At 46.1% G+C, this 23,371-nt stretch overlaps 2 pseudogenes; one reads left to right on the top strand and one right to left on the bottom strand.

Annotated features, from left to right (window-relative positions):
- On the bottom strand, window positions 1–7,654 carry LOC136491258 (pentatricopeptide repeat-containing protein At2g16880-like; annotated as a pseudogene).
- Window positions 7,519–22,228, top strand: LOC136491259 (uncharacterized; annotated as a pseudogene).
- Window positions 22,229–23,371: the final 1,143 nt, after the last annotated feature.

Raw genomic sequence — 23,371 nt, 5'->3', positions numbered from 1 at the left:
ATATTCCAAATTAAAATTGTTGCTACTGTTATTCTTACATTTAAAATATTCCAAGGGCCGGATAATATACCTAGTCAGTTTATGACCAACTGATGAAGTTATGGCAAAACCATGGACAATGTCACATACCACAGCAGCAAAAACCAATCATATCCTATCCAGCTGCATGTGTTTGCCTCTTTTGCCTTTTGATAAGGCCTTCCATCAAAGTGATATAGGTTGAACTGTCAACAGACATGCCCCTTTGCATCATCTCATCCAAAACAGCCTTGGCTTCTTTCAGTTGCCCACCAATGCAGAGTTCATTTACAGATTTATTATAGCTCTCCTGATCACCACCAGATTTAACCTCTGGGTCCTTCCCTGTCTCCACTTCCTCCACAGAAGATTTCATGGAAGGATAAGAAAATCTTTCAGATAATTTTCCGCTCTCCTCCAATTTATGCAACATATTATGTGCTTCCTCTGGTCGCCCTGCCTCAGATAGTGCAGACAACACAACATTGTATGTAAATGCATCAGGCTGCAAGCCTCTGACCTCCATGTCAGCAAAGAAACACAAAGCTGTATCGACATCGCCATGTTTGCACAAAGCTTGAATTAAGGTGTTATATGTGATAACATCAACCTTCTTCCCTTTCTCTACCCATGACTCGAAAAGCTTCATCGCTTTCTCAAGCTTGCCATACAGACAAAGCCCATTCATTAAAGTGTTGCAGGTAACAACATCTGGCTTAAAGGAATTCTCCACCATCTTGTTGTGGAACTGGAAAGCTTTCTCCAAGTCCCCTTCCTTACAGTAGGCATGGATGATGATATTGTATGTGGTGTCGTCTGGTACCAACCCATTCTCCATCAGCTCATTCAATTTATCAATTGCCTCTGTCAACTTCCCCATTGTAGAAAGCCCTTTGATCAATGTGTTGTAAGTAGAAATACTTGGCGTTAACTTCCTCTTGACCATTTCATCCCACAGACGCAGAGCAGGCTCTGGATTAGACTCCTTAAAGTAGGCTGCCATCACTGTACCATAACTGACTTCGTTAGGTACAAAACCCCTCTGTGGCGGTGAATGCAAGAGCTCCTCAGCTTCTTCATAACGCTTCTCTTTGCATAGGTTGTACAGCAAAGTGTTTAGGGTGAAAGTGTCCATTGTGAGTCCCCTTCCCACCATCTCATCCATCAACAAGAATGCTTTTGCAACATTGCCGGCTTTGCAGTATGCATCAATTAATGTATTGTATGTAATCACATCTGGTGCCAGCCCCTCCGCTGCCATCATTTTCAGACGCCCTAATGCTTCTTCCAATTGCCCCTCGCAGCAGAGCCCCTTCACAACAATGTTATGTGTGACCAAACTTGCCTTCACCCCTTTGTCACGCATTTCCCCAAGCAGATTCAGTGCATCACAAGAGCGCTGACACTTGAAGCATGCATCAACAAGCGTATTGTAGGTAACTACGTCAGGCGATACTATGCCGAGCCGGCTCCATCTCATCCTTCAGCTTAAATGCCTCGTCCACCTTCCCTGCATGGCACAGCCCTGCAGCGAGCACATTGTACCCAATTTTTTACTATTTGATCTTTTTTCTCAAGAAAATTTACGTTTGGCCTCCTGAGAGACTTAAACTCATCTTTGACCCTGGGGGTCGGCGCCATGAGTTCTTGCGCCGAGGTAACACGTCTCGGCGCCACAGATCTTGGCGCCGAGGTGCCTGGCCGTGCACTGCAGGAAATCCTAAGTGGCGTTGACGTGATCGGTACCTCGACGCCAGAATACATAGCGCCGAGCTCGGCGCCGTAGATCTTGACGCTCAGTTCGAGCCATGTATTCTGGCGCGTTGATGGCGCGCGCGACGAGGCGGACAAGGCTGACGAGGACGGCCGCAGCGACGTGGGTGGAGCAGAGCGACGTGCGTGATAAATGCTTGCGTAGCTAGCTTGCTCTGTCAGATTTTTATTACACAAGACAATATCCAACAAAGATCCACAACCCGTTAACAAATACAGCTGAGTTGATGCGTTGCTGCTGCTCACTGCTTTTGCTGCTGCTGCTCCCTGCGCAGCTGTGCTCACTAGCAAATACAGTGGATGCATATCTACGGAGTTAGCATCAGAAACTAGATATGCTGCTGCTGCAAGGTCTATGCTAGTTTCTGATTGATCACCGTAAGGAATAGATGCTAAACCACTTTGAAATCCTCTTGTTCTGTCCGGGTTCTGATGCAAATTTTCAACGAATCTTGGTAGAATCATCAAGTGTAAAATACCACATTTTTAGTGTTTTGGCTGTATTAAAAAGATCATGTTAAATGTTTGAAGTGTGACGAAAAATTCTGGCTTGCAAAATCTTTCGTGCGATGTTGTAAAAGCATATGAGAGAATTCTTTATTTGACACCGAAACAAATCACTCTTTCGTATTTGGTACTGGAAATTTTGAACTTCCTTATCTAGCATCAACTTGAAAATTCTTTCCGTATATGGCACTTCCGTCCATTTGATGCAGTAACGGTGTCAAGTGCCACCTAAAATGACATATATGCCCTTCTATGTACCAGCAACATGTAGTGCCAGATAGGAAAAAGAATAAATAGACATAATGTCAAATAAGAAAAGCATAAATATGACAAATATACTTGATGCACAAGCTTCACAAATCTGACCACAATGTCAGCATATCTACGTAGAGAATCACATTACAGTTCACATGTCTAGGTTCATACATATGCATACATTATGAGGTTCATAGAGATAAACACATGAATGTTCATACATAGAGGGTCTAAATTCACATTACAGTTCATAGAGCATATGCCTTATACATTGCCAAGCACATCTACATAGAGAAATCACAAGCTCAACATTCTCTTGCTTCTTGTGCTATTTGCAGGACTAGCAAGCTTAGCTGTTTTGTTTCTGGTGCCCATTGCAGGGCTGCCAATTTTTTTTAGGTTTGAAGCAAGCTGTTTCTTGGTCCTTTTAGCCTTCTCCTTTGTTGGAGATTGAAACTCGGTGGAAATTGGCTCGAGTTGATTGGAGATGCTTCTTGACCTGCACATGTACATTCAAACTAGGATGACATCCTTGCTCTTCGTTGACTACATAATAATATTCAGAAATACGAGACAAGATTGGCAAATTCATACTACAGAGCAAAGACATCAACTGGCACAGAGGTGATAGTCAGTTACTTGGTTAACAGCTGATTCCAGCATGTGTAGCACCAACCCATCTTGGCAGCATAGAGACTACCACAGAGAATTGTAACTGGCATTTGCTACAGCCTCTGATGGTATATATACTAGTAAAACTTTGGCTGTACTGTTCTCAAGTTGATTTTACATATATACAAGCAAATAAAGAATTCTCCACAGGCCTGGAATTTCAGAAGCAGCTCAAAACAGAAGGCATCCGGTGGTTACAACGGCCTTTTGTGATCATGCTTAGAAAACACATCAAGTTCTTGCGCACATCATGTGAACCGCCATAAACCCAGAATGCATAGTATGGTATATAAAAAGAGAAGTCATATAAACAGTATTGTGCTACTTATCCATCATACACGGGCTATAAAAATCCAAATATGTTGAGAGAAATTCCTACTTCTCAAAATCACAAGATTAATCAAAATGCTAATAAACAAGTTCAAGCCTTCGATTTTAGAACATTTTGTTTCGTTATTTAATGGATTTATTTCCAGATAGAAATGTTCTCTATATATGACAAACCAATTTCTTTAATCCTAGGTGGCCAAGTCAAGATGCCAGCATAGAAGGGTGATTCTCTCTCTGCATATTCTGTGGGGGGAAAATGCAAGAACAACAAATTAGTCCTCTGTGAAGCCTTCTCCCTTAACATCTGCTATCATCTTTGAAACATGATGGAATTCATCATGCTATCATCTTTGGTAAATACATATGTCACATGCAAATATTAACATCTGCTCTTATGATGTCTGTAATGCAAATTTTGAAATATTAACTGAATTTCTAAATTTGAGTGCACTTGTTCACACCAATTTCAATCAAAATTGGCTTTTTCTAAATAATACAATTCCATTTTCATATGATTTAACCACTGGAAGGTGCTACATCTGAACTATAATAATATTTAGAACATCTTGTAATTTGTAGAAAGAAGGCAAACTAACTAATGCAAGCTTTACTAACTATAGATACTATAAAGGTTTATATGCCGGCAAAATTTTTAGTATCATTTACATATGATGCTATGAGACCCTCCATTTTTATTAAGAAAAGCTAATCCTTGGCATGCCAGGATGGCAGGACCCATGGGCCATGGGATCCTCACGATGATCCTGAGTTCCCAACAGCCTTTTTACCTACTACATGCTTCAGTAAGCCAAAAACCTACTAAAAAATATTGCCAAAGCAATTACTTATGTTGTAACACACTGTTACCACATGAATGAACCCAAAATTACAGGCGTCCGTTCAATGGCAGAGAAGTTTAAAATCCCTTTGATCAAATGCAGCAACGGAAAACAGGGCTTAAGCGCCATGATGACACTCGTTTAACTGTGAGGTCTATACATGGAGTCATGGATCCATGTGAAATTTTAGTGAGCACCTAGGAAATATTTCCCAGAGAAGCAAAAGGCAAAGAGTAGCAGCACATGTCAGCACACACTTTAGATGATGAATCATCATCAGGCATGTAAGCAATCAAGCAACAAATTACTAATTTACTATAGGTGGCTGATTGGTGACTTCTTCATAGACTCAGTGGCAATTATAAGCAAGGAGGCAACAATTGCAATGGCAAATAGCCAATTATATCGCACTGAACCTAGCCCCAGAATTGTCTAAATCTGTCGAGGAAAATACCCAAAAATATCTCAATTAGCACGCTAGGCACAGCAACTGAAAGCCGCCGCAGTAGCACTGATGAATTCAGGGCTCGACGGGATCGGGGGGTGGAAGGAAGGGGAGCGGGCGAGCTCACATGAGGTGTTGCGTCTGCCTAATGGAGGCGACGTCATCGGGGTCGACGAGCGACCTGAACCGCTCCGCCACCTCCTGCGTGCCTGCCGAGGGGGCGGGCTCCGGTGGCGGCTTCTCCATGGCTTCACCGCCTCAGCCGTCCCTGTTGCTCCCACCGCAGCTGTGGCTTCCCCTCCGCTCCGGGGTCCGGGTCGAAGCGCTACGACCTGCGAGCGATTGGGCCAAAACAGATCGAAAAATTTCCGGGTGGGGGCGAGGCCGCCCCCCCCCCCCCGCGCACCACGCGCCGCAAGATGGGGCCAGCCGCCCCGCCCCCGTGTTCCCCGCTGGACCCACGCCTCGATCTACGACCATGGGGCGAGCTTGGCTAACTGTGGGGCGCCTCGAGCTGGGGGACCCGCCCCGCGAGTTCCTGGGCGACGGCGGCCGGCGCCTCCTTTTCCCCATCCTCATCTCCTCCGGCCTCCATTCTCTCTAGGGTTTCGGTTTGAGAGGTTTCGTATCTCTTGTTTCTCTTTCAGAACAGAGGAGCGACGGGAGAGAGGAGCTCGGGGGAGAAGGGGAGATGGACGGACGCACGAGACCGATGGCATTTTGGTACTTCTAATGAAAAGCTGACATGGTCTTCCTAATCAACTAACGGAGGGATGTCTGAAATGGACGGAAGTGTCATATATGGAAGGAATTTTTAAGTTAATGCTAGATAAGGAAGTTCAAAATTTCCAGTGCCAAATACGAAAGAGTGATTTGTTTCAGTGCCAAATAAAGAATTCTCTCAAAGCATATTCGCTAGTTCATATATTACACAGTCTATTCTTCCAACTCAGTGTGACGTCTGAATTTCATCTTGGATAGTGATTGAGTTTGGCCTGACATGCTTTGGAATATTCTTTTCCTTTCTAGGAATCGTTTTCTTCTTTGATAAGGGGCTCATTGCAATGCGCAATATAAGTGAACTTCCATTTTGTTTTTTGCTTTTGAATCTTTTGAGGGTCTAAGTTAACTCACTGTGCGTATGGTTCACCTTTTTCTCTTGATGCCATTTCATATTCTTTCATGTCAGGTTTGGGTTTGACAATTTAGTCTGAAATTAACTATGCAGTTCTTCACCAAGCCAAAGAGTTACAAGGTTTTTGCATCCACTGTATTTGCTAGTGATCACAGCACAGTGAGCAGCAGTAGCACAGTGAGCAGCAACAGCAAAAGCAGTGAGCAGCAGGCGCACATCAACTCAGCTGTATTTGTTAACGGGTCGTGGATCTTTGTTGGATATTGTCTTGTGTAATAAAAATTTGACAGAGCTACGCAAGCATTTATCACACACGTCGCCCTGCTCCACCCACGTCGGCCTCGTCGCGCGCGCCGTCAACGCGATAGAATACATCGCTCGAGCTCGGCGCTAAGATCTACGGCATCATGTATTCTGACGTTGAGGTATCGGCTATGTCAACGCCACCTATGATTCTCTGTAGTGCATGGTCAGGCACCTCGACGCCAAGATCTGTAGCGCCGAGACGTGTTACCTCGACACCATGACTCATGACGTCGACCCCAAGGTCCAAAGATGAGTTTAAGTTTCTCAGAGCCAAATGGAAATTTTCTTCGTAAAAAGAGCCGATTAGTAAAAATTGGGCACATTGTACGTCCACAGGTCAGGCTCCAAACCGAATGCCGTCATGGCCTCCACGACATTGGTCGCCTGCTTGATCCACCCAAGTCTCGCATACGCTGAGACGAGGGTATTATACATGGCCCTGGTGGGCGCGATACCCTCCTTCATCCTGGCCAGCAGTGCCCGCGCCTCGCCGAGCATGCCCTTGCGACAATGAGCGTTGAGGAGGGTGTTGTAGGTGACGACGTCTGGGGAGAGGCCGAAACCCTGCATGGTGGAGAGCGTGGAGAGACCGTTGGCGAGGGTGCCCTTGGAGCAGTGGGTGTGGACCAGGAGGTTGAAGGTGTAGTGATTTGGGTGGAGCTGCAGCGCAATGAGGGAGCGGAAGGCGTCGAGAGAGACCTGCGGCGAGGTGGACGGACTGCGCGCAAGTGCGGAGAGCACGCCGTTGGCTGCCTGGAAGGAGGGGCGGACGTGGCCGCGGCGGCGGAGGGAGTGGAGGAGTTGTGCGGCGAGGTGGGGGTGGCGTAGGCGGGCGTAGGCGGAGAGCGCGGCGTCGGCGAGCGCACTCGTGGGGAGGCTGGCGAGGAGGTGGCGGTGGAGGTGGCGCAGCGGGTCGAGCGGGACGAAGTCGAGGAGCAGCGGGAGGAGATTGCTGTAGGGGAGCATGGGGAGGAGCGGGAGTAAGGAGGGGAGGCAGGACGGAGGGGAGACGAGGCGGCGGTAGGCGAGGAGAGTGTGCGGAGAGGCGAGCGCTGGGTCGGCGGCAGCAAGGGCGATCACTTGCGGGTGGTGCGAGGCGCCGAGGCGCGGGAGGTACGGGGCCAGGAGGGTGTCCATGGGCGGCGGCGAGGGCAGGCGGGAGGCAGAAACAAGCGCGCCCGCCACGGCCGAGACAAGCGCGGAGTCCGGGTCGGAGGCGGCGCCGGATGCGGACGCCGGCGAGACGGAGGCCGAGGTGGAAGGTGTGGTGTCCACTGGGACGGGAGGCGGCGTTGTGTGACGGCGCGGCAGGCGGAGGAAGAACCGAACGAAGGGACTGGCCAGTGGAGACGAGGCCAGAGGCCTTGATAGGCTTCACGGAGGCCCAGGCGCCCAGCAAAGGAGTTTATAGCCACCGCCGCGGGGCGTCCTGCTCCCTGCACGCGCTCCCACCAACTCGGAGAAAAATTCAAGCTCAAACTCCGAAACTCGTGCTGTCGTTCACCTCCCCTCCCCCCAGCATCCCAAGTTGAGGAATCAGGAGATGGGAAGAGACGGGAAGGGAAGAGACGGGAAGGAGACTAGGCGCCGGAGCCGCAAGAGATCCCGCGACGCCTCCCCCTCCCCCTCCTCGGATTCCGACTCCCCTTCCTCGGCGTCCTCCCCGAGCAGCAGCCCCGAGCGACGGAGCCGCAGCAGTAAGCGGAATAGGTCATCCTCGTCGCACCGCCACCGCCACCGCCACAGCCGCAAGGACAGCGGACGGTCGCGGAGCTCCCGCGACGAGGACCGCCGCCGGCGGCATCGGAGAAGACGGGACCAGGAGAGGAAGCGCCACAGTGGGGATGGTGGCGGGTCCTCCGACTCCCAATCGTCGGAGGAGGATAGGGCGGAGGAGGCGCGGGAGATCGTCCGAGATATCCTCAGGGAATTGCCGGCTGTAGCCGAAGAGCTTCGCCAGGTAGGGTTTCTTATCTTTTTTTATTTTTAACCTAGAGTTGTAGTTTCGGAAAGTTGAACAACGGGGCATGTCTGGACTTCCACAACTACAGTGCTAGAAAATCTGTAAAACACAGTTACTTCATACGAATGCAACAACTCTGCATCCATAGATAACCCACATATACTACATGAGCGCGATGATTTGTGATTATGTTCAGTCTCTGGTAGCTATAAGATGATAATAGGTTGTTTCACTCTAGGGAAATGCAGCGAGTCTGAAATGATTCCTCGTTCCTTACGAAGTGCCATAGAAGCTTCTTGATATGTCATGCAATCATCCTAACTTTTCTTGTATTGCAAAATAGAGCTCCTCCTGCTTTTGATTCTCTGTGAGAAATCAGAAATGATTTTCTGAGAGAAGTGATTCTCTTGGATTCTCTGAGAAAAATTATAGATCAAAAGTGATTCTTTGTGAGAAGTGAATCAGGGGAAGCTATTTTTTTCAGCTCCTAGCCTCCTAGTTCACTTCACGGAAATCATCCGAAGATAAACTATAATTTTGTTTTGTATTTTTGATGCTTGGTTGATGTGCTTATAATCAAGAACCAAAACACATGGCATAATGTTCAATTGAAAGATATAATGATAAAGAATATTTTGGCAGTTACAACTGCTACTTTTGAATCATGTATTGTAGTCTGAGTTAATTCAACTTGTGTCTGCTGAAATTAATGTGGATGTATAATTTCTTATTACTAACTTTCATTGCGGAGTTATTTCAACTCTGCCATTTCAACCAGCAGTTGTCATGCTGAAAATCAGCAACTATGACTTGCAGAGTTACCCTTTATCTTTGTGATCAATCTGCATGACCAAAATTTGAGCTTCTTTCTTGCTGCATATTTTGTTTTATACATTGAGTTACATCTTTGAAAGTTTAATAAAATTTTATATTTATACTGCCTTTTTAGGCTTCCAATTGGCATAATAATATTGAAGTTACTTAATAGCATGATATATTCATATATTAGATATGCATAGAAGTGGTGTATGTGTTGCACTTGTATTCATTATGAGAGCTCTAGGCCCAAATATATACAGGTACAGACAATGGGGAAATACAAATATTTATAAGCCATCTAACGGTATGAAACATTATTCTAGCTATTATCTTTGTACTTATTGTTTTCTATGGACTATGGTGGCTTCATTTGTCCAAAAGTATTGGGTACATTAACTCTCTTCGATTTTTAATATGCTACTGAAAATAGAATGTACAACCTGCAGTCTCTTTGTGCTGTAATATTATTTTTCCTGGATATATTTAATGTGTATATTTGTACCACATGCATTTTTAGTGTAACTTTTATGTTCTGTGTTCTTAAGATAGCTCATGACATGTGAACTTTCAGCTTCTCCAAATGATAGACAGTGGTGAAGGCATTGACATTTCTGGAATTTCCGACAAGCCATTGGTGAAGCACTTGAAGAAACTTTTCCGATCTCTGAGACTGAAAGAAAGTGCAAGTGGGGCTTACTTGCTGCCTCCAAAAAATGTTCCTACGCTTGATATTGTTGGATCATTACTATTAGAAAGTTCCAGACTTTCAGATAACAAAAGTGGAAAGTCAGTATCACCAAATAGAGAAGAACTACCACAGGCTAACTTTGATGTGCAAAATAAAGATAAAGATGATATTATTTCCGAAGAGCCGAAAGTTATTGATGTGGAAGAGGAACCTCCTAAACGAAGGTTGGTGTCACAATTTGTTCTGCTGCAGTATTCCCGATAAATTTCATTGCATACTGTAAGTATGATAGAAGTATTCTTGGCCATATACTTGTTTGGCTAGATAGTTGCACCAGATGTGTCCTTCATTGAGTTACTTTAGGCTAACAACAGTACATGAGTTTTTCAATTACTGAATGTTAATGTCTGCTTCACTATAATGCCAGAGTATCCCACATTCCCACTATTAGCATATATTCTTGATGCTGGTATTCAGTAGCATTAGTAACTTAATAACACATGGCAAGGACATGATCGTATCCCACTGAGCGAAACCTGGTGAGACAGGTGGGTGTCAACCGGGTTATGAGGGTTCGTCTCCACTTGCCCTCCCATGAGGGGTTATGATGAACCTTGCCACCATGCATCATGGCCCTCCTGTCCGTCCCCATCTAGTGAGTTTGTGGATAGCAAATAGGAGCTTTATTTTTGCCTTTCCCCCATAGTTAGCTTCCTAAAACTCGAAAAACGGGTGGGAGGGGGGAACCGGACAGGAGGTGGTGGGTGGGTGGGTGGGTGGGTGGGGGGTGTTGGAGGTAACACAGACTTGATTAGCCAGAGACTGCCTCTAACCCCAGGCCGTCTCCTTGATTATATATAGAGATAGACATTGCATTGATTACAAACAGCTCACTAGAGCATAGCTAATCAGATAGGTGCCTTGGCAGCCGCACACACCTCTTGGGCTGCCCAAGGTCTTTAAAGACTATAATTAACTAGCATAGTTATCTAGGAAATGCTTAGGAAGCAGGGCTTATTAACTACATTTCTCCCCCTAAGACCTGCTTCAACTAATCTTGATCTCCTTGATCCCAATCCTGCTCCTCATCTCTTCCAGCTTGGTTTTGCCCAAGGCTTTAGTCAGTATATCAGCGAGCTGATCTGCAGTGGGAATGAACTTTGTCTTGATGCTACCTTCTTCCACACAATCTCTGATAAAATGATGCTTGATTCTAATATGCTTGCTCTTGTCATGGAAAACAGGATTCTTTGCCAAAGCCAGAGCAGACTTATTGTCTACTCTGAGTTCCACCACCTCAACTTTTCTTCCCAACAAATCTACAAACAGTCTTGACAACCACAAAGCTTGGGTTGCAGCTGTTGTCATCGCCACATATTCAGCCTCATAGCTAGACAGAGCAACAACTCTCTGTTTGACAGACTGCCAGCTGACCAGGCTGGTTCCAAGGAAGAACAAACATCCAGTTGTGCTTTTGCTTGAATCAACATCTCCAGCCAAATCTGAATCACTGTAACCCACAAACCTTGCTTTGCCTGTTGTTCTAGTGTAGCAGAGCCCATGATCTAGAGTACCAGCCAGGTATCTCAAGATCCTCTTCACAGCCTGAAGATGTTCAGTTGTTGGCTTCTCCAGAAATCTGCTAACATACCCTACAGTAAAAGCCAAATCTGGTCTTGTGTGCACTAGGTATCTCAAGCTGCCAACCAGTCTTCTGTACTGAGTTGGATTTACTTCCTTTGCTGTGCTTTCCTTGCTCAATTTCAACCTTTCTTCCATGGGTGTGGTGGCTGGATTACAACCTGCCATACCACCAAGCTCAAGTATCTTCTTAGCATAATGGGTTTGCTTCAGAGTGATGCTCCCCTCTGATTGTCTCACCTCAACTCCCAGATAGAAAGACAGAAGACCCAAATCACTCATTTCAAAGGTTTGCTTCATCTTTACCTTGAGAGCTTCAATCTTCTGCTGGTTGACTCCTGTGATGATCAAATCATCAACATATACTCCAATTACCAGTAGGGAGTCACCTGATCCCTTCCTGTACATAGCAGCTTCATACACATTCTGCTCAAAACCCATCTGCTTGAGAGTCAAGTCAAGCTCAGCATTCCATGCCCGAGGAGCCTGTCTTAGGCCATACAGAGCCTTGTGCAGCCTGTACACTTTCTTCTCCTCTCCTGGTACTACAAAACCTGGAGGCTGTGTAACATAAACCTCCTCCTGGAGTTCTCCATTCAAAAATGCAGACGTCACATCCATGTGATGTACTGCCCATCCCTCTTGTGCTGCTAGGGCAAGCAAAACACGCACTGATTCCAGCCTTGCAACCGGTGCAAAAGCATCTTCATAATCAATTCCTTCTTGCTGCACAAAACCACGGGCCACAAGTCTTGCCTTGTGCCTAATTACAGCTCCATGCTCATCCTTCTTCAGCTTAAACACCCATTTCAGTGAAATTGGACGGTGACCAGGACGGGGAGAAACAAGTTCCCAAGTCCCATTCCGCTCTACTGATCTCAGCTCCTCCTTCATCGCTGCTTGCCAATCTGGATCATCTTTGGCTTCTTCATAGCTTGTAGGCTCACCATAATGGGTGAGATTCAGTTCTGCAAACAGCCGCTGCGCCGGCGGAGGGGTTGGCTGATCACCAATAATGTCATGAATCTTCCGATAGCGGAGTTCTTCATCGTCGTGGTAGGCATCCACCCTTTCATCATCATCCTCCAGGGGGGTCACATGCTCAACCTGAGGACTTACTGGAGCTGGTGTAGGTGTTCTGGGCGACGCAGGCGCCTCTGCCTCCGCTGCGGGCTCCTCTGCTTCCGCTGCAGGCTCTCCTGCATTCACCGGAGAGAAACCAGGCGATGCAGGATGTGGCGGAGGAGATAGTGAAGGCGACGCTGAACTTCCTGCTTCAGGAAGTGCCTCCGCCCATGGGAATTCAACAGTAAACTCACTGCCCGCTGCTTCTGATGTGCCTGCTGCCGGTGATGCCCAGTCCTAGCCGCGGCCTTTGTCGAACACCACATCGCGGCTGACACGCACGCGCTGGGACACTGGATCATAGATACGGTATGCCTTGGCCCCTTCCGCATAGCCGATAAACACGCCAGCCTCGCCGCGGTCATCGAGCTTGCGAAGCTGAGTAAGCCGCCGGGTATAAGCCACACAGCCAAAGACCTTGAGGTGGCCGACTGTTGGTGCCCGGCCGTGCCACGCCTCATAAGGAGTGGCATTCTTCAGCGCCTTCGTTGGGGATCGATTCAAAATGTGCACAGCCGTCATCACAGCCTCCCCCCAAAACCGAGAGGGCATCCGGCGTTGCTTGAGCAAAGCTCGTGCCATGGCCACCACTGTTTGGTTCCTGCGCTCAACAACACCGTTCTGTTGCGGTGAATAAGGAGCACTAAAATGCCGTTTAATACCTTCATCAGCGCAGTATGCAACAAACTCCGCGACGGTGAATTCGCCGCCATTGTCGGTGCGCAGAACCTTCAACTTGCGCCCGCTTTCCACCTCTGCTGCCACCTTGACCTTCTTAATTGCTTCTGCTGCTGCGTCCTTGGATGGCAGCAGCACAGCCCACATAAAACGGGTAGCGTCATCGACGAGCAGCAAGATATAGCGGTTGCCCGCCGGTGTCGCTGGCGTGACCGGACCGCACAGGTCACCGTGCACCAGCTCAAGCTGATTCTGGGCACGGTATGCTGCTGCAGCCGGAAAGGAACGCCGCCTCTGCTTGGTGGTAACGCAGGTGTCACACACCTGCTCAACATGGTCGACCACCGGCATCCCGCGCGCCATCTCCTCCTTGCTGAGTCGTCGGAGTGCGTCGAAGTGCAGATGGCCGAAACGCTCGTGCCACTGCCACGCCTCATCATCCTTGCGCGCCGCGAGACAGAGAGGTTGTGCAGCCTCAAGATGCAGAATATACAATCTATTCTTCCCTCTGTGTACCTTGGCGAGCAGACGGCGGCTCTTGTCCCAAATGCGAAGCACGCCATCTTCAATCTCAACCTTGGACCCTCCTTCATCAAGCTGACCCAGACTTAGGATAGAGTTCTTCAGCGCCGGAATGAAGTAGACGCCATGAAGGACCCTCTGCTCACCGGTCTTGGCTTGGAAAACAATAGACCCGACGCCCTTGATCTCTACCTTCGACGCGTCCCCGAACCTGACCGTTCCTCGAACGCCAGTGTTCAGATCAGCAAAGAACTCTTGGCGCCCGGTCATGTGATGCGTCGCGCCGGAGTCCAGGTACCAGCCGCTGTCCACCTCTTCTTCGTCCACGCCGAGATAGGCGCGAGCACGTGGCTCGGAGAACTCGACGTGCTGCGCCGTGTAGCTGTGCGCCAGCGTGCTCTGTTCCAGGCTAATGAAGCCATGTGCCAGAAACAGAGCGCCATCTTCATCGCACTCGGCGTACTGGGCGTGCGCCTCATGCCTTCCTTGGTTCCCGCCACGCTGCCCAGCCTGATTTCCGCCGCCACGGCCTCCACCACGGCTGCCACCGCCGCGGCCAGCACGGTTTCCACCTCTACCGCCGCGCTCTGCACCTTCACGGCGCGGCTGGGGACACTCACGTGCCCAGTGGCCCTCCTGGTTGCAGTTGAGGCAGGTGTTGGGGCCGACGCGGCCAGCAACATTGCCATCTCCTCGTCCGCCACCACGTCCACCGCCTCTGTCTCGTCCTCGTCCACCACCGCGGCTACGTCCACCGCCACCGCGCTGGTTCCTGAATCCAGAACCACGGCATCATCTCCCTTCTTCTCCTTCCTCCAGCGCGCTCTCCACTGCTCCTCGGTGTACAACAGCTTGCCGTTGATGGCCACCGGCTCGGTCAGCGCTTGTTCCTCGCGATTATCCACCGCCTTGAGCCTTCCAGTCACCTCGAGAGTGAGCGCCTCGAAGTCGAGGAACTGCTCAATGGCGACAACAATCTGCACATACTTGGCCGGCACCGTGCGCAGAAACTTCTCCACCACTCGCTCTTCAGTGATGTCCTTGTCACCATGAATGACAAGTTGCTGGTGCAGAGTTGACAGACGCTGGGCGAAATCCTCCACTTGCTCGCCGGGGTTGACGCCGATGTTCTCCCAATCGCGGCGTAGGCGCTGCAGCGTTGCTCGACGGACCCGGTCCACGCCGATGCGAGTCGCAGCGATGGCGTCCCACGCCTCTTTCGCCGTAGCCTTGTCGAGGAGTGGGATGCCCATCTCCTTGGGCACGGCCCCGACAATCACCTCCAGTGCGCGCCTGTCATCGTGAAACTGGACAGGACCGCCCTCGATGGCGTCCCAGAGATCGCGCGCCTGCATCCTCAGCTTCATGGTCTGACTCCACTCGTAGTAGTTTGTCTTGTCCAGCATCGGCCACGACGTGCTGCTACCGGAGTCGCGGTACACCACTCTGCCTTGCGGTGATTCGTAGCGACCGCCGCCGCGGCCGCGCCTCCGGTCCCGCAGTGGTGACTGCGAGCGCCTCTTGTCTCGCGACGGAGTCCGCAGCCCCCGATTCCTGCTCTCCGCCTCCTCTTCCTCCTCCTCTGCATCCTCTTCTTCTCCCTTCTCAGCAGCAATTTCGGCCCGCAGCTCCTGCGCCGTCCTTGCTGCCGCCTCTGCAGCAGCCGCCGCCTGCTTTGCTGCCTGGACTGCCAGCGCTGCTGCTTCCTCTGTAGCCTTCAAGCGCGCGGCATGGCCGGAGGAGTCGCCCAGCTCTCCATCGCCGGTTCCCTTGGCCTTGAGCCTGGCAGCGCGCTCAGTAGAGGTCGACATGGGGTGGAGAAGGTGAGGAGTTGGCCTCGTGGCTCTCTAGTGTCTAACCTTGCTCTGATACCAAATGTTGGAGGTAACATAGACTTGATTAGCCAGACTGCCTCTAACCCCAGGCCGTCTCCTTGATTATATATAGAGATAGACATTGCATTGATTACAAACAGCTCACTAGAGCATAGCTAATCAGATAGGTGCCTTGGCTGTACACACCTCTTGGGCTGCCCAAGGTCTTTAAAGACTATAATTAACTAGCATAGTTATCTAGGAAATGCTTAGGAAGCAGGGCTTATTAACTACAGGGGGGGGGGGGGGGGAGGAGATCACACGAAAACAACCGGGACAGACCCCACCCGCATCCGTTGGCTGCCTCTAGCCATTGCCCTAGATCCCATGAACTTTCCCGTGCTCCACCTCTCCCTTGTGGCAGCGCTCCACCTCCCCCTTCCTCTGTTTCTCCGTGTTCCACGCCAGGGCCAAGCGCTGCCAGCCTTCGATCTCCTTCATCTCATCCCATGATAGGGCCAAGTGCCACCAAGCCTTGATCTCCCTTGTCTCGTGTGGTCGCGCCATTAAGCTACTGTAGGTTACATCAGGGCCGATCCTGCCCACGACAAGCAGTCTTCATGCTGGGCACTATGAGCTTCATGCTTCCAAGCATGACACAATAACCGTGGCAGCCCATAGCCATATCGGTGAACCTGCATAGTGCTCGATGAGGTCTTTATGTTCCCATGATTGATTCAAGTTGCGTTTGTAGGTTGCTTGATTGAGGTGGTGCTCTCGTGAGTAGTGAGTTGCTGTGAGTTCTTCGATGAGTTCTGCACATGCGGCGTAGTCAAAGTATATTACTGCTGCATTTTCTCTTGAAATAACTATTCTAGGTTCTAATGTTCTTGATTAGTAGGTTTGGCATTATCCTATCTAGTGTGGCTGTGTGTTTATGGAATGCCTCATTTCCTTCTCAAATTTGTTACCCGACACAACATGATTATTTTTTTGTCTGATTACTGCCCAACTTGTTACACGATTTATATTTTTGCTCTGTACAGGATAATCGGTCCTGCAATGCCATCTCGTGAATTACTGGCTGCAGCAGCTGAAATGACAGAGGCTCTTAGGTGCCGGTAATGATTTATTCTTGTTTTTAGTCTGATATGTTTAGCCTAGATTCATGTGTCAAACAATGGTTAGCTTAGGCAAAATTTCATTTATTTAATGTTCCTAACCAGGGATGCTGAACTGGAAGCCGGTGATGATTTGCTCATAGGCCCCCCACCGCCTGCTGTAGTTGCTGAAGCTGCATCTGCAAATGAAGCTGAGCGATTTGAAGAGGTACATTGTCAGTAATGATATTCCACCATTAATAATTTTGGAGCAATGCAGTACCAAGTACCTATGTTATTTTAAAGTTCATCCACTGTTAGTACTTTGGAGTCAAGTCAACGGTTTCATGATTGGGTCAAGTTTACTTCTTGCTTCATCGACTTGCATGCTTTTGCTGTGCACTTTTCTCGAGTTATCTTTACTGTTTGCAATTTTCACAGCAGTTGTGTATGTAACCTGTCCACCTTGTCTGTCATCAATAATCCTGATTGATTTTGTGCTAACAACAGTATAATGTGTCCTCATTGATCCTTGCTACATGCTTTTCTTATTTACCTTGCAATCAGCTAGTCTCAGCTGCCTATGGGGTCAATTTGTTATTCTGGATGATATCATATATATCTTAATATTTGATCCTTGGCACAAATTACGGAGTAATATGTGTGACTCACTTTGCTTGTATAACTGCAATCGACATTATAAACAACTTTCAGGTCCTGTTGGGATACTTGGGATTATGATCCAAAAAATTTTGAGAGCACTCCTTTGATTGATTAGAACGCGAAGTTCTTTCTTCTAGTTTGTCTCTGTCACTTAATAAACATTTAATGGACAACATGATTATTTTCTGAATTCTTATTTTCTTTTTCAATTAAATATCTGGTTTTGTATGTTCCAGCAATTTGTTGACCTTTCTTTTGGATGTTTTTTGGTAGGTTACTCGAATATTGGCGGCTGACACAAATTCACCTTATGATGTTCTGGGGGTAAATTGGAAGATGTCAACTGATAACATGAAGAAAAGGTGGTGATTTGTATGCTCTTCATTTTCACAGCTAATTTGTTTTGATAATAAAAATGTTACCCAAATCATACTGTAAAGATAATAGAATGGTCCGTGTAGTATTTGTTCTGTAGGTTGTTGAGACTATTGTTGACACAAATAGTGAAAATTCGTAGCAGTACCTTTTAGGCTTTTACAGGTCTTGCAATCTTCAAGCGCCCGTGAAGAAAGTGGCTCCATTTTGTTATCTATGTCATAAACCTATCACATCATGCTACATTAGTTATGTTTTTCTTTTATGTTTTCTGCTTAAGTGACTAATCCTCCTATCTTATACTGTAGGTATTGGAAGTTGTCTCTTTTAGTACACCCGGACAAATGTCCTCATCCTTCAGCACAAGAGGCATTCGTGAAATTAAATAATGCCTTCAAAGACTTACAAGACCCTGATAAGGTGCACGAGTTTTCCACACACTGAAACTAGGTTCATCTTTCTATCAAAGTTCACTTGCAGAATTTTGCCAAGTACAGAACCACTATTACATTTGTCTTATTTGGAGAAAATAATACATACTGTGTCCATTAAAGAAGATACTATTGAAGAGATAAACATTTGATGAAAGTTCCAGCTTAGTTTGTCTCTCTTTTCGCTGATTAGTAAAATCCAGCGTCCTCCCTCTCCCTCCCCTCCCTCAGTGCAGCTTACATTTTTGTTTCTGGCATTTTCTTCATTTGCAGAGAGGGTGCAATAGACGAGAAGATAAAAAGAAAGAGGAGATGGAACAATTTGAGGTAAACTTCTGTAGAATATCTATTGCTTATTGTTTGATCAGAATGAAACAGATAAGTATTTTATGCTGTTTATCCCATTTCTCTACTTTTAGATTGAGCTTAAAGCAATGCGTGAGGCTGCGGAATGGAGACGGTTACAAGGTAAACTATTGCAATATCAAGAGCAATATTCCAAAATAAAATTTAGATATAATTTGATGCTATGTACTGTAGCGTGTAGTGACATTTTTTGGGGTACAAATTTCAATCTACAGTTGTACTTTATATGACGAAGATCTAACTGCATGCTATGAATTCCTATCCAGAATATCACTTAGGCAAGCAACACAACATTATCAAATTAACTATCATAATAACAAGAATGATTTTTTTGTCTCTAATTACATACTAGCTTCCAAATCAAACACTGTTGAATGGACCTCTGGCTTCTCCATAAAGCTTGAATTATAAGATATAAAGCAAATTTCACATACTGCGCTCCATGCACATGCTGTGATTGTGTTGACTTTAGTTATTTATACTTTATTTGTGTTTGGTAATTGCAGTGATTGAGGGCCTTTAGCCCTGTGCACTAATACACTTTAACCACATAAGATGTAACCTCTTTTTCATTTTTTTGTCTGCTTGTGCGCCCAGATTTGATGGACGTTGATTTCATTGATTATTTTTGTTCAAAGTTTGTCATAGCTGGTAGTTGTGAAGATATTGAATGTCAAGGATAAATATGATGTCATCCTCTTTTTGCTTGCAGGTGTATCACTTGCAGGTGATGATGAACTTTTAGCAGGTCCAAAAGAGTCACAGGGACCTAAGAGAGATGAATGGATGACCACATTGCCACCCGAGAGAAAAGTAATGATAGAAATATTTACTTGTGTAATTGTTTTATCTACAATCCACCAAAGTATGCTTTATTGTGATATCTTACATGTATGTAATTTTTTTCTTCTCACAGGCAGGAGTGCCGATGCATTCAACTAAATCATTTAGTATGAATGGTAAAGAAGGACGTGGAGACACAAGTGTCTGGACTGATACCCCTCTTGATAGAGCACAAAAGGCACAGCAAAGGTATGCTTACTGAAAGCAAGGGATTTTTTTCCTCGAACTATGCAGGAGAGCTCCGTATCATTTCACTAAGAAAGAAAAGAGTACAAGAGCAAGACGAAAACAGCCCCACCCAGAACACACGCTACAGAAACCCAGTTGTCTATAAACCACGTGCTCCTGACTAAAGAACACGACCAAGGGGATCAGACTGCCAACCAGAAAAGGCGCCAAGAGCTACATTCATCGGCGACCTTGTGCAGAAGACTGAATATTAGCGGAAGCTCCCTCAAACACCACAAGCATTCCTAAATTTCCATACTTCCCAGGCTACCAAAATAATAAGGGAATTAAGCCCCTTGCGCATCTCCTTGGGGGAGTTTGTGCCAAAGTCACCATGGAAAGTTTCTGAAAAACCAAAGTCCAAACCTGCTGGGTAAACACACAAGAGATTAGGATGTGCTGGATTGTCTCCTCAGCCTGATCACAAAAGGGCAAGCAGGCTGGTGGGGCAGCTTGTGCTTGGTGAGGCGATCGGCCGTCCAACACCTTTTATTGATGGCTAACCAAAGGAAGAACTTGGCATTTGAGAGGGGCCCAGCTTTTCCAAATTTTTCTAGGGACCAAACTTGATAGTTCCCAAGAAAAAGGCAGTGTAGGCCGACCTTGCTAGAGTAGGATCCCGATTTTGTAAGTTTCCAGTGGTGCTGATCAGGGACACTCAGTTGCAAAACCACCGCCCACCAAGTCCAGAAAGCAAGGGAATTGCGCAGGGAATAGTAGATTGATTATGCGGAGGCAATAGTACAATCATATATAGGCAAGTATTGTCCTAGGGTTTTGGCTAATAGAATCTGGGCCAGGCCATGGGCATCCTTGCCTACAACAGATCATCAATCAACCATACAGATCATGCACGGGGCCAAGGCCCAAAGGGCCAACCGAACTAAGTCCCTCCCTATAGCTGTCTAACACTTATGAAGCAGTTTAGTTCTTTTATGATTTATGATAGTTTGTTCAATATTTTTCATGCCTGCTAGTGCAGTGGCAATACTGGTAAAGAGAATTAATTGGCATCAGTACAGGACAAAAAGCCCACATAGCAGAGTTGGCAATAATGCATTGCAACCTACATGTAGAGCCATCACACTAAGCAATATTCAAATTCCACTTCCATATAGAAGTTGTCTAAACCAACTTTGCTTTTAGCAATGATGAAAAATGCAAAATAGCACACAAACATGCAGCAACTGGGCACTGAGGCAAAAAATAGTGACATTTCTGTATGATGTGGTTGTTCCCTGAACAACCTGAAGGCTGCTACTATTTTAATGACTGGTTCCTCCTTGAAACTAGATAAAACCTAGTTGGAATTTTGAACTGTGAAGAACTTCCAGCAGTAGGCTAACACCAGGAGCGAGAAGTTCCTTCCAGGTTAACACTAGTTAAAGGCATGAATGTTACTAGCTCTTGTAGAACATTCGTTTGCATATGTAGTTATTTCACTTAAATATTATAGGCTTGCATATTATTGCGTCAATATGCACACTATTAATTATTCTAAAGCTCAGAATTATTTTTAATAACACATCCTGAAAATTAAATCATCCTTTTGTAAAGCAAACTTTCCTTTGATCATTGTGAGTTAAGCAGGATTGAAATTAGTGTTTCCATGTATTGTCACTTATGTATACCATGCTATAGTATTTCAATGGTCGAATGGCTCATAATTCTAGAAATATAATGGCATTAGTAATTACATAATGCCTTTTGCCTTTATGATAATGAAAGCGTAAGTGCATGGATTGGATGTCACAAACTTAATATAAACCAGCTGATTGGCAACTGTTTTCATTGCCAACTAATTAAACTCATGGAATCTTGCCATCGTTGTTTGAGTCAGCAGGCAAACAACATTGTAATGGAGGCATCAGTTTGCTTTGCTATTAAAATATAAAATAGATGCACCATATTACTGGCATTTCCATTTGTAGTACGCCTTGTCCCCATTGCATCTTTAAATAATACCAATGTACATGGGCTAATGGATTACACTCTCTTGCAGCTATCTAGAAGCCTACAATAGACAAAGGCGATTGCAGAAGGCCATGATGTAAAGAGCAAAAACCCGGATGCTTCAATTGTAGATAAGTACAATACCTCCAAAAGATCAGTGTCTCTTGTGCGAGAAGCACCGAGAGAGTAAAAAGGAGAAAATGAAACAAAAGCAGCACGAAAAGAAGAATGGGAGGGAAACCACCCATGGAAGCCATGGGACCGGGAGAAGGATCTGACTGCTGGGCGCCAAAAGGTAGCCTTAGACCCAGAGAACATGTCACAAGGATTAACTTCCCGTTTCGCATCTGGTTCTGTTCAGAGGAACTTCCTGTGAGCAGTATGGAAAGATACTCCTGGAGCATGGCCTAATCGATGATTAATATCCAGTTACATCTTTCGGCCTGTTTGCTTACTTGTATACGATCGTGGATTATAAGCTGGAACAGTACTTTTCTCTCATACCAAACCAGCCAGCAGTAAATAATCCACGATCGTTTGCGACGAACGAACAGGCTGTTTGTCGGCAGATGGCAAATATATTACTGACACATAAAAACGAGTTATGTTACCAAGGACAGTCATCCTGTAAGTTTGTTCGAACTATATAATGGTCTTAGAATTGCAATTTCTTTTTAATCAGTGGTAAAATGTCTAGGTTATGGAGTTGGGTTACCATGGGCCTTTGTTTTTTTTTATTGTACGAAAAATGTGGCATGGCTTTGCGGATGGTCTCTGATAGTTCATGGTCCACTGGATACAATACATACCCTGTTACTTTCATACGTGCAGACTGCTACTATAAACTTGGATTTATAAAGTTTACTCGGTGATGTGACATCAACATGTACATGTTATGCCTAGTTAAGTTATACCTAAATGTACTGATAGGTTAACGCCTCTCCTTTGTAAAATACTTAAGTCTTCTAACTACGAGTTTATTCACTTGATTAGATTGTTTAGCGTTAGTACTGAGGTCCTTCCACTACGAGATTCAAAGTCTGAGCGTTTCTTCGCAGTCCCAAGTCAGATAGCTTTTATGGTTCCTTCGTCAATATTGTGTATTCCAGAATTTACAAACTAGTCAATTTAGCTATAACCTATTTAAGAAATTAGCAAACCATCTCATGATCGTAAACCAGCTGCTCCACCGCGCTACCAATCTACCATTAGGAAGAGTGTTGGCTCCCCCTGCAGCTGCAGTTGTGCAAGGGGCCAAATGCAGAGCAGACTCATCTGAGGAAAGTTAAGAGTCATCCAAAATCCAAATGGGCTTAACCCGCTGTGGAGTATTTATACAATTTTAAGGGACAAGCTTATAGTGGATAAATAATAGAAGGAAAAGCTTCAGTGTAAGGTATAGGTGAAACGTGCACTATCATAGAACAACTATTTATAACAACATCCTTAGCTTCCATTGAGTTTATCCATTACTAGGTCCCCTGCGCTTGGCCTTTTGTTTTCATCTATCGACACACGCATCAGACCAATTTTACATTTTTACTGCAGTTTCTGAATTGGGAGAAGCAATCATCTTTAACATAATCTGGAGGATGGCAACCTTTTGGAACGATTTAGCTTCTTTGTCTGAAAAAAATGACGAGAAACAACAGCTAATCTATATAATAAACTAATATTAAAATCGATATAAATTTCTTTCATTCCGTTATGCCAAACCGGACAACCTCCGCATCCACCACCATCACCCTACAGTCCTACACTCACTTTTGTTCGGAGTCCTGATCCGTGCACATTTGTAAATACTCCACATCGGGTTAAGCACATGTTGATCTTAACTATCACTAAGTTCCATGCCTCGTCTGGTGTTGCTGGCATCTGCATG

This window comes from Miscanthus floridulus, chromosome 11, assembly GCF_019320115.1.
Source record: "Miscanthus floridulus cultivar M001 chromosome 11, ASM1932011v1, whole genome shotgun sequence".
Lineage (NCBI taxonomy): Eukaryota > Viridiplantae > Streptophyta > Magnoliopsida > Poales > Poaceae > Miscanthus > Miscanthus floridulus.
The sequence above is the reverse complement of the archived record's forward strand: the minus strand, read 5'-3'. Positions and strand labels throughout refer to the sequence as shown.